This window comes from Salmo trutta, chromosome 38 (assembly GCF_901001165.1).
Source record: "Salmo trutta chromosome 38, fSalTru1.1, whole genome shotgun sequence".
NCBI classification, from domain to species: domain Eukaryota; kingdom Metazoa; phylum Chordata; class Actinopteri; order Salmoniformes; family Salmonidae; genus Salmo; species Salmo trutta.
In genome coordinates, this window is record NC_042994.1 from 30,818,523 (window position 1) to 30,831,500 (window position 12,978).

Consider the following 12,978-nt stretch of genomic DNA (forward strand, 5'->3'; position numbering starts at 1 on the left):
AATGCTTAAAAGGCCGCTAAAATGTTAAATATCGGTATCGTTTTGGCAAGGAAAATATTGGATATCGGTATCGGCCAAAAATATAATATCTGTGCATCCCTAATACCTGCATGGTGGTGCAAAAATAATGCTGCTTTTATAACAAGTGGGAAACTCAAATACTATTTGTAATCTGGGAGCAATGAGTTGTGTGCATTAACCTGCTTTGAACAGGTTGAGAAATGCTGATTGGTTAATGACAAACAAGCTGCAAACCATAAAACTAAAAGTACAGCTATCATGATAATGTTTTGTTGTTGCAGTTAACTGCTGAACATGCTGTTATCCAGGTCAGTTGCCCAGTGGGTTAGGTCAGAGGTCAGCATGTGGGTGACGTCAGTGTAACTGACATTTAATCTGTAAGTCTATGTCGTTGTTTTTTGTTTGAATTGTTTACGTGTTCGCTATACGGGGGAAATGATAAGACAGGTGGAACTACGTGGCTAACAACTGTTGTAACGGGGATCATTATCGTAGCAACACATCTTTGGGGGTGAAGGCTTTCCCGCGCGATGTTAGCTAAGCTTTCATGTTACCGGGTGTAGTTCGTAAAGGTGAAATGTGTATGTCAGGATGAAGCGTGAATTCATGCCAGGAATATAAGTGTGAAGTTTGATTTCCTCCCTTCTGTAATAAGCAGCCAATGAGGTATTTTTTCCTTTATTCGTGTGCTCAATCTGATACTGTTATAGCTCCGGCTAAACTGTTTATGTATGTAATTACTTCAGAGTTATACCAAGCTAATAAGTCACTGTTTATGTATGTAATTACTTCAGAGTTGTACCAAGCTAATAAGTCACTCATAAGACAAGAAGGTGTAAGAGTGTGCTTAAACTGTATTTTCATTTACTTTATAGTTCTCACGGAAGGTGATAATTCTGACTAAACTACAGAATAAAGCCGCCAGTTAAAATCAAGGAACGGTTGTGCTCGTGGTTACTGGAGGGAGTTACAGTCAGAGCTCAGGGATGATAGACTGGAAATTACTATTTGGAAACTAGTCTGAGGGGCATTCAAGTGGATTTTTCCCGGTCTTACGCTGGTACTCATGAATTTACGAGATATTTTGAACGCAGCATTAAGCACAGGGGAGCAGCAGTATACTGTATGCAGTAATTAAAATATGAATCTTAGCTACCTTCATCACACTTCAAAGACCTCGCCATACTTTTTAACTGTGCTGTGGATGGTGCATCATATCAACCAGACACTACAAAGACCTGGCCATCCTTCTCAACTGGTTATTAATCTGTGGATGGTGCATCATACCACCCAGACACTACAAAGATCATCCTTCTTAACTGAGCTTGTGAGAGACTGGAAAATGCGCAGAGACATCACTATGAGGTTTAAGAATATTTTAAAAACAGCCACAATTCATTAGCACGTGTCCCATTCTAAATGACCCATCCAGTTCACAACAAGGACCTTAATCTAACTGCCCTGTCCAATTTACAGTAGCTATTACAGTTAAAGAATACAATGCTATTGTTTGAGGAGAGTGCAGTTTTGAACTTGAAAAGTTATTAAGAGGTAAGTAATAGGCTGCGTGTCCCATTCTAAATGATCCATCCAGTTTACAACAAGGACCTTAAAAAGGGAAAGAAATTTACTTTTTTGCCGAAATGAAAAACTTTAGGTTTGGTGCCCAACACAACTTAGAGTGAAACCCTCTGTATTTCCAAGTATTGTGGTGGCAGTATCATGTTATGGGTATGCATGTCACTGGCAAAAACTGGGGAGTTGGGACCAATCAGACGGTCTAAAATGGCTTTCCATTCTATAAATCGTCTTGGAGGTACTCAGATCCAGACTCATTGCGGAGAAGAAACTAACCTCCGTAGGCGTGGCATAACGTTTGGCTGGAGCAAGGAGTTGGGATAGCAAATAATATGCGCTCGTAATGTCTTGATCTGGTCGCGAGTCATCTCCCCACAAGCCTCAGCCCTCTGATGACCTAACACTGAGATAGTCTGATTATAATATGCGCTCCTAATGTCTTGATCTGGTCGTGAGTCATGATTTACAACCAAATTGACTGAGCTTGAGAAATTGACAAACAATTGACATATGTTGCCCTAAAATTGTTAATTAATTGTAGATATTTTTGTTAAACTTTTTTGTTGTTGAAAATGTAGGGTAGGTTGTGTAGACCAGTAGAAAGAAAATCCAATTGTAACCCATTTTTTTAATTTTATGCAGCAAAATATGAAGTGAAAACTGGGTGTGTCAGCTCTATGAATCTCACCGTCACATATACAGTTAATAACAGGAAGTTATTTTAACAGTAGCGTTCTGACTATGGACATTACATAGGAGAAGTGCGCGAAATTGGTACTCGGTCAATGACTGTACCAGTTTTATCAGCACGTGCCTGGTTTTCAACCTTCCCAAGTTCTCCCATGTCACCCCGCAGACTCTGCTCATAGCTACTTTATTGAGGAAAATGTAACGTCTTCCTCTTCTTTCACCGTAACAGTCCTCTCCTCCTCAACAAAACATGTATTCTGTTGTTTCTCTTCCTCCTCCTCCTCTTTCACTCTGAAAGCATGTTCCTCTTCTTTCACTGACACGTCTTCTTCCTCTTTCACAGTAACAGCCTTATCCTCAACTTCTTTTTTAGCTGTGACAGCCTCCTCTTTCTTCTCCTCTTTTAAGAGAACTTCTTTCTCCGTCCAGCAGACCTCTTCTTTAGCAGGAAGGGAGTAGCTTTGTGAGCTCATGGTCGGGGATATTAGCTAGCTAGCATTTGCGACTACCCTAGTGCTAAACTCAGTAGCTATCAATCTTAACACATTTGCAAATTACGTTTAACTCAACGTGTTGATACGCTTACAGAATTGTGTTTAAAACACAGATTCAGGTAGCTACACACATTTTTTTAAATCTAAAGTGGTTAAATATTTAGATTTTGTGCTGGCTAGCAGACTACGGAGGTGAATCAGCAACCCTGTTGTTGTCGTCGAAGCGTCTCGTCCACTAGATCCTACGTCACTCAAGAAGCGTCACCTGAAAGACTCACATCTGCTGACTGCAGTGGTCACCAGTTCTAAACAACGTCATAACAAATCATTCCAAAAAAGCTCATTTGTTCTCTTTTCTTTACAAGACCATATTTCCTCTACGCAGGCTTAGACCTGAATATGAATATGTACATTATGAATAAAAAGGGTCATTATTGGACTGCGGTAATATTTAAGTACATATTATCATTACGTACATATTAAACCTTCAAGAAAACATATTTTCCCACATCAGGCATTAAATACCTTTTATTATTGTCCATTTTTGTCTGAATTGGACACCATTTATCGTCAACTGCGTCACAAGCAATATGGAAGTAGTCGAAATATGATTACAAAATATGCTTGTTATAAAATCAACATTTACCTAATGCTCATGTGTCCCCCAAACCAATACAATTATTATAAATAACATTTATGTAAAATCTCAGAATTTTGCTATATTAAACCCTGAAATAAACACATTGTGTCAGCAGGTCATCATTTAAATAAAAAAAATGCTTTCCATTCAGAATTTTAATATAAATCTAATCTTCTTGGCATTGTCCTTAACATTTCACACTGAACTCAGAAAACATTAAATTCATATTTATTCATCTTTGCCATTTTATTTAACAAATATTGTCATGTGACGGGGTTGAGGCTAGGGTGACAGGGTTGAATACTTTAACGGGGTTGAAGAGACAGACCAGTTTCCATATAAAGTAGTTTAGTTTACTATCAAAATCCCTCCAAGATTTACCCTAATAGATTACATTTCATTGTATGCAACCATGTAATAAGGACATTAGATATATTTAGAATAATATGGGTTTTATTAACCAAACTGCAGGAAATATCGAAACAAATAAAAACACGTCAGGCATTAGAGTAATTAATAACATTCAGAGGTTTCATCAGAAAAGTTAAACGTCATCAAACTGTAGGAACATGTTCCAAGGGCATTTAGAACGCTAGAACAGCTGTTAACTACAGCACTAGTGTCGGCATGACTATCCTTCTTCTCAGGAGCACCGTATTCATTCATTCATGGTTTTCTTCCTGAGAGTCTAGCCCACACATCTCTCTCAACCTCTTACGTGGCGGGATGTCACACGCTGTGGGGCTGGAATCATCTCAAGGACATCAAACTGATACCAGTGGATGTCATCTCGAGAATGCCAGAAAAATCGGTTTGGTCCTACATGATGCATCTATTTCACTTACACACTAATTTCATCCCTGCCGAGGATGATGCCTGGATAAAAAAGGATTTTCCTCATTGGCTGGCTGTTCTGGAGCAGCAAGGACCTTCTGCCTGAAACTGAAGTGCTGTGTGTTAAAGCACGTACAGTTTAGGTCCTTCTTTGTTGAACAAAGGCAACTGACATCATCAGACATCAGCTCACCAGGAGCAAGGGTGATGGCCTGGTGTATTCTCATGGTGGAGGGCACCGCTTTTATCGGTCTTGGCATCATCTCCATCGCACGTTCAACATCGGCACTCTTCACACAGAACAGCTTCACTGACATGGAGGCCTTTGTAAAGCTCCTGTGCATCACTGATATCACGGCTCTTAGCCACCAACCTGTCTGCCGTTCTCTTCAACGTTCATGATGTGGACTTAGTGGTCAAGTTCCTCAGTGCTCCTTTCCTCTCCCTGCTTCTTTTGTATGCTGTTCTCCACTGTTTACGCTTCTGATGCTGGTCTCTCTCACTTAAATCACTGATCTTTTTCCCTGAATCAACATTCCTTTTCCATCTCTCAAGGTATTGTTCCCTTTTTACTGGGTCAGCATTGTGACGTGCAAGACACTGCCTTTGTCGTTCTGCTGCTGATGTGGGTGCCATCATTCCCTAGATGTTTCAATGGAATAACGTTAAATCAAAGATTCTTAGAATATACACATGTATACACTACATGTATACACTATAATCATTGAGTAATTTAGGATCCAGAGCAATTTAAAGGAACAACTGAAGTTAAGAGCCTTGCCCAACTCTCCTACCACTAGGCTACCTGCCTTAAAATATATTTTCTGTTCACATGGAACACATTACAGCATGTTTCATAAGTGAATATAAACAATATATAATGTATAAAATATTCAATAATTAATTTGTTTAGATGCAATATTCATAAATAAAGTAAATAACTCAACCCTGTCACAGGTTTACAACCCATTACATGTAGACTGAGGGACAGAGCTAAATTGTGTGATTTTAATCAATAATCATGCATTTATTTGATAAAAATACTTTCTCAACAAAATAACACAAATTTATGTTTGCATTCAATTATGTGCACATTTTAATATGAATTTCCCAAGTAAAAACTAATTGAAACGCCTGGGGGACATGACACAATTCTTGGTGTCAGCTAAAAAAAATATGATTTTGTAATAAAGTTTAAATTAATGCTATATTTATTTCAATTCATTATACTGGACATTTCAATGTATATACAAAATCAGTCAGTGGGACTGAAATATTACCAGAGCTCAAGAATGACCCAAATACTGTTAAAATAGAAATTGTTTTCTCTGTCTGTTATTTTTTCACATCTAAATGTGACCATACAACTCCCTTAAAGTGAAGGTAGCTAAATGTAACCACATGTAACATGGATCTGCATTAGTATAGCATCACAAGTCCCAATGCAAAGTTATACCTCTCTTTTCTATTTTTCGAGTACATAAAACCGATCAGAATTTCAAAGAATGCCGAAGCCATGTCAGAATTATTTTTTACAGGCTGTGAAGTAATATGGAGGACCCGGCTAGCCAGCCTATTCCATACAATGTAAACTTTGACAGAAATATCGTCAAATAAATAACTTCAAATTAAACCAAATCGTGTGCACTCGTGACTACTGGTTTCAATAACATTTTCAGCCAACTTACAAGCAAATACTTTATGAATTGACTGTTACAGATAACCTTGCAAGGTTGCTAGGCAACTAGCCTGCTAATGTTAGCCCTACCAGACCTACCTACTTCAGCACTGCATGAGTCAGCCAGTGGCTATCAACACCTAGCTAGCTCTAATTTACAGCTTTAATAGCAAATTGAGCCACATTAAAGTAAACCAAAGTTATGTAAATACACAATGCCATCTAACAGTTATCAAATCATGTTACATGCAGTTATCTTAGCCAGCCAGCTAACATTAGCTATTTTAACCTGCTAGCCTAGCCAGCTAACTAGTCTAGCTAGCCAACCACAACAGTAAGTAGTGAGTAGCAAGCCAGAGCCCAACATTGTTAACAACTCGAGACCAAGTAGCACAGGCAGGAGCCCACAGAACACAACTAAAACAAAACCAGCACATCAAAAGTGAAGAAAGCAGAGACTTACAGAATGACGGACCATCTGATGGTAAAAGAGTGGCTGAGTTACTGAAGCGAGAGGCAGGAAGAGAAGTGCTTCTAAGAGAGAGGTTGTTTCACCTGGCCAAGGGAGTCAGTGAGGCGGGTAATTAGGGTGACCACATGTCCCGCACAACCAAACAATCATGTCCTGCATTTTATCAACAAATTCAAATACCACTAATTTAGAAAAAAAGGTTGATTTGTCCCGTAAAACAGTCTGACATTCCCAACCTGTCTCTTGTAGTCACGTTGCTTTTATGAAAATAGATATTGTATATCATAAGGATGTGATAGCCTAAGCCTACTGGTAATGTTAATCCTTAAGAAGCACCTGTGCGTCAATCTAAGTAACATAGTGAAATTAATATCCCCATCCAAATCCATCAGTTTAAGATAAAGATATCTGGGGGGGTTTTGCATGGGCTGCGTCTCAATCCATCACATCTGCAAATGTCGGCCTAATGTCGGCCTTTATAGTTTATGTTCCGTGTTTTTGGGCACTTATGTCATTTTTTGTGCCTATTGTTGAACGGAATAAAAGTGCACCTGTTTATTCAACTCTGCTCTCCTGCACCTGACTTCGCCTCCCTTACACAGCCTTAACACATATATCTTAGTGATGTCACTGCCTACGTCATTACCTTCTACTCATGAGACCAAAACCATGCCTACACAGCTATAGAAACAAGAGTTTTAATGTTATCTAAAAGCTTAGCAGTAAATGTCCACTCCCCAATTTGATTTATAGTGGAATGTCTGACTAGTCTCTTATCTCTTACACTCCCCTGCAGAGTTATGTCTCACAGTCACACATTATATTTCTCAGACAGTTTCTTTATAAGAGGCAGAGATTAGAAAAGACTGTGGAACAATATTAAATCTTTATAATTAATATATATATTGTTAATCTGTAGTCTAGGACCCTATAAATGTAATACAACATAAGCATAATCAATTATTATAATACATCAAACATTTGGTACAGCCCCTATCATGACCCAAAGGTGAACCCCCGAGATTAAACTAAAATGGAAAAGGGGAGACTCACCAACATAATGGTGTTCTCTATGTAGCTCAGCGGAACTCGTTTGAAGGTAACCTATACACACAAATGGAAGTACGGAGGTAGTTTTGTGCCCCCCAAAAATAAGGGGTTAAATATATGTAAAACAATATATAAAATATTACCTGAGCTTTCTTATATCGCCTAGATATAGGACAGACACTTCAAAACCTTATTCCTAAAAATAAATAAAAAAGTCTTGGGTGGGGGGAGTAGAATGGTTGGCTGCGAGGCAGAGAGTCCTTAGGGCCCCCATGACGTATCGGAGTCCTGGTATGTTGTAGGAATATCCATGGTGTATGCTGAAATGAAGAACCGGAGGCTTTAAGGGACCTCCTTTTATTGTTGAACCAGTCCTTTGGGGGTCAGGGTGTGGTTAACACAGCCGTGTACTTAGTTTTCTTCGGGGGCTGACCCTTCTGAGGATGAGCCTTCTTGGGATTGCTTTGAATCATAATCCTCAGGATTCGTATATATTATGCACTTCCTTAGCCGAGCAATGCTCTGCCACTGTTGGCTCTGTACAAAAAGAACGTCCAACAACTCTAACATGCTCAATTCCATTAGATCCCAACTTTTAAAAGGAATAAGCATGCGCAACCTGAAATCCCCAGTCAGGCCACCATCACAAATGTTTTGGTTGCGGGTTTCCTCGTTGCTGATATAGAACTCCACGCATCCACAAGGAAGTCAATTCTTTCTCTGTATTTTCACCCTGTGAAATACTCTTCCTGAGGAGTCTGGGGTACCTTCCCAACGGGTCTCGGAGCCCGTGAACAAGCTATACCCCTTTGTGATAACTCTCAGTTCGAGACACAAAACCTTGCGAAAAACCGACCAGTCTTCAGCCCCATAGTCCACTACTAAAGTCTGGTCTGTATATTCTCCACCTTCGACTACGGTATAGAGTTTCACTCTACGGGCCGGGTAATCAAACTGATACCCCCAGTGCTGTCCATTAGACATCATCACTTGATCTTTCAGTGCAGTTGCGGGTGGTATTTGGGTTCTATACACACATAGAAACCGCTTTTTTGGCGCATCGTATATTGCTGCTTTATACCGGGCCTTTTCTCTATGTTTCAGCCGCGGTCCTGCTTCCGTTGTTACGGTCATCACTGCTTTACCAAAATCCATGTTAATTTTTGTTTAGTGTTCTGGGGCCGCATGTGTCTGGGTCTTATTTATAAGGCGTCTGCCTCCAACACAAAGCCCCCCGGACATTCCTAATTCATAGACAACAACCCTAAGAGCAATAAAATTGGTGGGGTGTGGGGGCCATCCTCTTTGAAATGTTCGAACACAACCACCCCAGTTCAACGAGGTCCCTACACATCAATCATCATGACAACTTCAAAGGAATAGATGCAATATAGATATAAAATAACACACACTCTAACATGTGACAGAACAGGGTGCAACTATATGACCCTAACCATGTGACCCCTTCTCGTCAGGATGTCCTGACCGGATGCCCTTATTTGGGCATGTACGCCCCAGCCGGACATAGGGTCATAAATCACGATTTTGACTGATGCCGTCTACTTTATTCTCTCTAACATTGTATTTAGCTAGGATTTCATAAGGCCAGGAAGGTTACTGAGAATAACAATAGACAATAGTTAATGTTATTAGTTTAGGGATGAAGATAGTGAAGGTTCATCAATGTTAAAGATGTTTTTTAATTTGACGTGGAAACAACGTTTATTTAACCAGTGGGAGGCTTGTAAATGCCCCCAGGAAAGTGGAACGAGGAAGTCTTCATTGAGACAATGATAAACAGCAATCTGTGGGAGAGTTGTGGTGGATATTATACAATAAGGATCTGCTGGAGTCCAAGTCAAACCAAGATTCTTTATTTCTGAGCTCAGAGAGAATAACAGTTTGGTATTTTATTAGGATCCCCATTAACTGTTGCAAAAGCAGCAGCTACTCTTCCTGGGGTCCACACAAAACATGACACATAATACAGCACATCAATAGACAAGAACAGCTCAAGGATAGAACTGCATACATTTTGTAAAAGGTACACGTAGCCTACATATCAATGCATACACACAAACTACCTAGGTCAAATAGGGGAGAGGGGTTGTGCCGTGAGGTGTTGCTTTATCTGTGTTTTGAAACCATGTTTGCTGTTTATTTGAGCAATATGAGATGGAAGGAAGTTCCATGCAATAAGGGCCCTATATAATACTGTACGCTTTCTTGAATTTGTTCTGGAAACTTGGGGACTGTGAAAAGACCCCTGTTGGCATGTCTGGTGGGATAAGTGTGTGTCAGAGCTGTGTAAGTTGACTTGTAAGAACTGTGATGATATCTGTACATTATAGGAACACCTGTGATGACAAAAGTACAATAATTCATGTTTTGCTTTAGCTTGAGATTAAGAATCAGTGGTAGACACCTTGCAAGTGCATGAAAAGGTCAACTGTACAAAGTCAGATGTCTGTGTGTTGAAACTATATTTTAGGTAACAGATGGATAAAGGGAACTAAGAGTTCCTGTTGATACTATGTTCCAGTCTTACTTCCAGTCTGACATGATAGCAATAAGGGGAAGAGTGATTGGGAAACTAACTGCCAATAACACAATAAGCTGAACTCCACCTAGCAGAGACATCTTTATATTAGCAACTATTAATTATGAGCTTATATGGTATTAAAGTTAAGGGACATCACCCTGGGCGGGGTGATCCTCAGTAGGGGATAAAAAGGGAAAACACAATCTTTTGAACTGAGTCTCTTGCTTGCAAATTGCTGTAAGTGTATACTCCAGGTTGCAATCCTTACTAAACAAACTAACCTCTGATCAAATAAGTTTTCCTGTGGTCTCTTCTGTGGACATAGGGCAAAATTCCCTTACAGACTATGCAAACAATTTGGGATTTTCAACACATTCATGTTTCTTATAAAAATAAGAAGTGATGCATTCAATCTCTCCTCAACTCTTAGGAAAGAGAGACTGGCATGCATAGTATTTATATCAGCCCTCTGATTACAATTAAGAGCAAAACGTGCTGCTCTGTTCTGGGCCAGCTACAGCTTAACTAGGTCTTTCCTTGCAGCACTGGACCACACGACTGGACAATAATCAAGATTAGACAAACTAGAGCCTGCAGAACTTGCTTTTTGGAGTGTGGTGTCAAAAAAGCAGAGCATCTCTTTATTGCGGATAGACCTCTCCCCATCTGCACAACCATTGAATCTATATGTTTTGACCATGACAGTTTACAATCTAAGGTAATGCCAAGTAATTTAGTCTCCTCAACTTGTTCAACAGCCACACAATTCATTACCAGATTCAGCGGAGGACTAGAACTTAAGGAATGATTTGTACCAAATACAATGCTCTTAGTTTTAGAGATATTCAGGATCAATATATTACTGGCCACCCATTCCAAAACAGATTGCAACTCTTTTTTAAGGGTTTCAGTGACTTCATTAGCTGTGATTGCTGATGTTGTATATGGTTGAATCATCAGCATACATACATGGACACACATGCTTTTTTTAATGCCAGTGGCAGGTCATTGGTAAAAAATAGAAAAGAGTAGAGGGCCTAGAGAGCTGCCCTGCGGTACATCACACTTTACATGTTTGACAGAGAAGCTTCCATTAAAAACGACTCTGAGTTCTAGTAGATAGATAGCTCTGAATCCACGATATGGCAGAGGTTGAAAAGCCACAGCACATACGTTTTCTCAACAACAGGTTATGGTCAATAATATCAAAGTCTGCACTGAAATCTAACAGTACAGCTCCCACAATCTTATTATTATCAATTTCTCTCAACCAATCATCAGTCATTTGTGTCAGTGCAGTACATGTTGATTGCCATTTTCTATAAGCATGCTGAAAGTCTGTTGTTAATTTGTTTAGAGAAATAGCATTGTATTTGGTCAAACACATTTTTTCCCAGCAGTTTGTTAAGAGCTGGCAGCAAGCTTATAGTTCTGCTGTTAGAACCAGTAAAGGCTGCTTTACCACTCTTGGGTAGTGGAATTACTTCGGCTTCCCTCCAGGCCTGAGGACAAAGACTTTCCTCTAGGCTCAGATTAAAAATATGACAGATAGGAGTGGCTATAGAGTCAGCTACTGTCCTCAGTAGCATTACATTTAAGTTGTCAATGCCAGGAGGTTTGTCATTATTGATCGATAACAATTTGTCCACCTCCCCCACTAACTTTACGAAATTCAATACTTGCACTGCTTTTCTTTCATTCTGTATTTTTACAAGTTTTTTCTCCATCATTCTTTATATCATTGATCTTGTCTTCAAAATAAAGTTTATTCTTTTGTTGAGTTTGGTCACATAATTTCTCAATTTGCAGTACGTAAGCCAGCCAGACTTATTAGCCATTCCTTTTGCCCCATCTCCTTCAACCATACAGATGATCAATTCCTCATCAATCCATGGAGCCTTAACAGTTCTAACAGTCAGTTTCTTAACAGGTACAGGTTTATCAATAATTGGAAGAAGCAATTTCATATGGTAAAAACAGGTAAACACATTATCAGTCAACAATATAAGACAACGGGAGCACTGTGTATGTTCTCTGATGAATTTTAAGTCAATGAGATGTGAAATATCAATAATTTCTCTCTCCTGTGTGGATTCTCTAATGACGTTTAAGTGACTGTTATGAGTAAAATCTTTTCCCACAGTCTGAGCTTTTGTAAGCAATTTCCTCTGAGTGCAGTCTCATGTGTTCTTTCAGGCTTACTAAATGGGCAAATGCTTTGCACACTGGGAGCAGTGGTAAGGCTTCTACCCTGTGTGTATTCTCTCATGTTTTTTCATGTTCCCTAAATCGTTAAAACTCTTTCCACACTGGGAGCATTGGTAAGGCTTCTCCCCTGTGTGTATTCTTTCATGTTGTTTCAGGGCCCTTAACAGGTTAAACAACTTGCCACACTGGGAGCAGTGGTAAGGCTTCTCCCCTGTGTGTATTCTCTTGTGTTGTTTCAGGGCCCCTAACTGGTTAAAACTCTTGCCACATTGGGAGCAGTGGTAAGGCTTCTCCCCTGTGTGTATCCTCTTATGTTTTGTCAGGTTCCCTAAATGGTTAAAACTCTTTCCACACTGGGAGCAGTGGTAAGGCTTCTCCCCTGTATGTATTCTCTTATGTTGTAACAGGTCCTTTGACAGGTTAAAACACTTGCCACACTGGGAGCAGTGGTAAGGCTTCTCCCCTGTGTGTATCCTCTTATGTTTTTTCAGGTTCCCTAAATGGTTAAAACTCTTTCCACACTGGGAGCAGTGGTAAGGCTTCTCCCCTGTGTGTATTCTCTTGTGTTGTTTCAGGGCCCCTAACAGGTTAAAACACTTTCCACACTGGGAGCAGTGGTAAGGCTTCTCCCCTGTGTGTATTACCTCGTGTTGTTTCAGGGCCCCTAACAGGTTAAAGCACTTGCCACACTGGGAGCAATGGAAAGGCTTCTCCCCTGTGTGTATCTGCTCATGAGCTTTCATGTTTCCAAAGTGACTAAAACTCTTTCCA

The 12,978-nt window shown here is 39.8% G+C and overlaps 1 protein-coding gene and 1 long non-coding RNA gene across 2 annotated transcripts in view; one reads left to right on the top strand and one right to left on the bottom strand.

The window, feature by feature from the left end:
* LOC115177641 (piggyBac transposable element-derived protein 4) overlaps positions 1–12,978 on the bottom strand; it is an 85,862-nt gene that overhangs the window by 66,994 nt on the left and 5,890 nt on the right. The gene's annotated exons all lie outside the window — the stretch shown is intronic.
* LOC115177709 (uncharacterized) lies at positions 285–956 on the top strand. The gene is made up of 2 exons (XR_003872456.1): positions 285–687; positions 897–956. It is a non-coding gene; the product is annotated as an uncharacterized LOC115177709 (long non-coding RNA).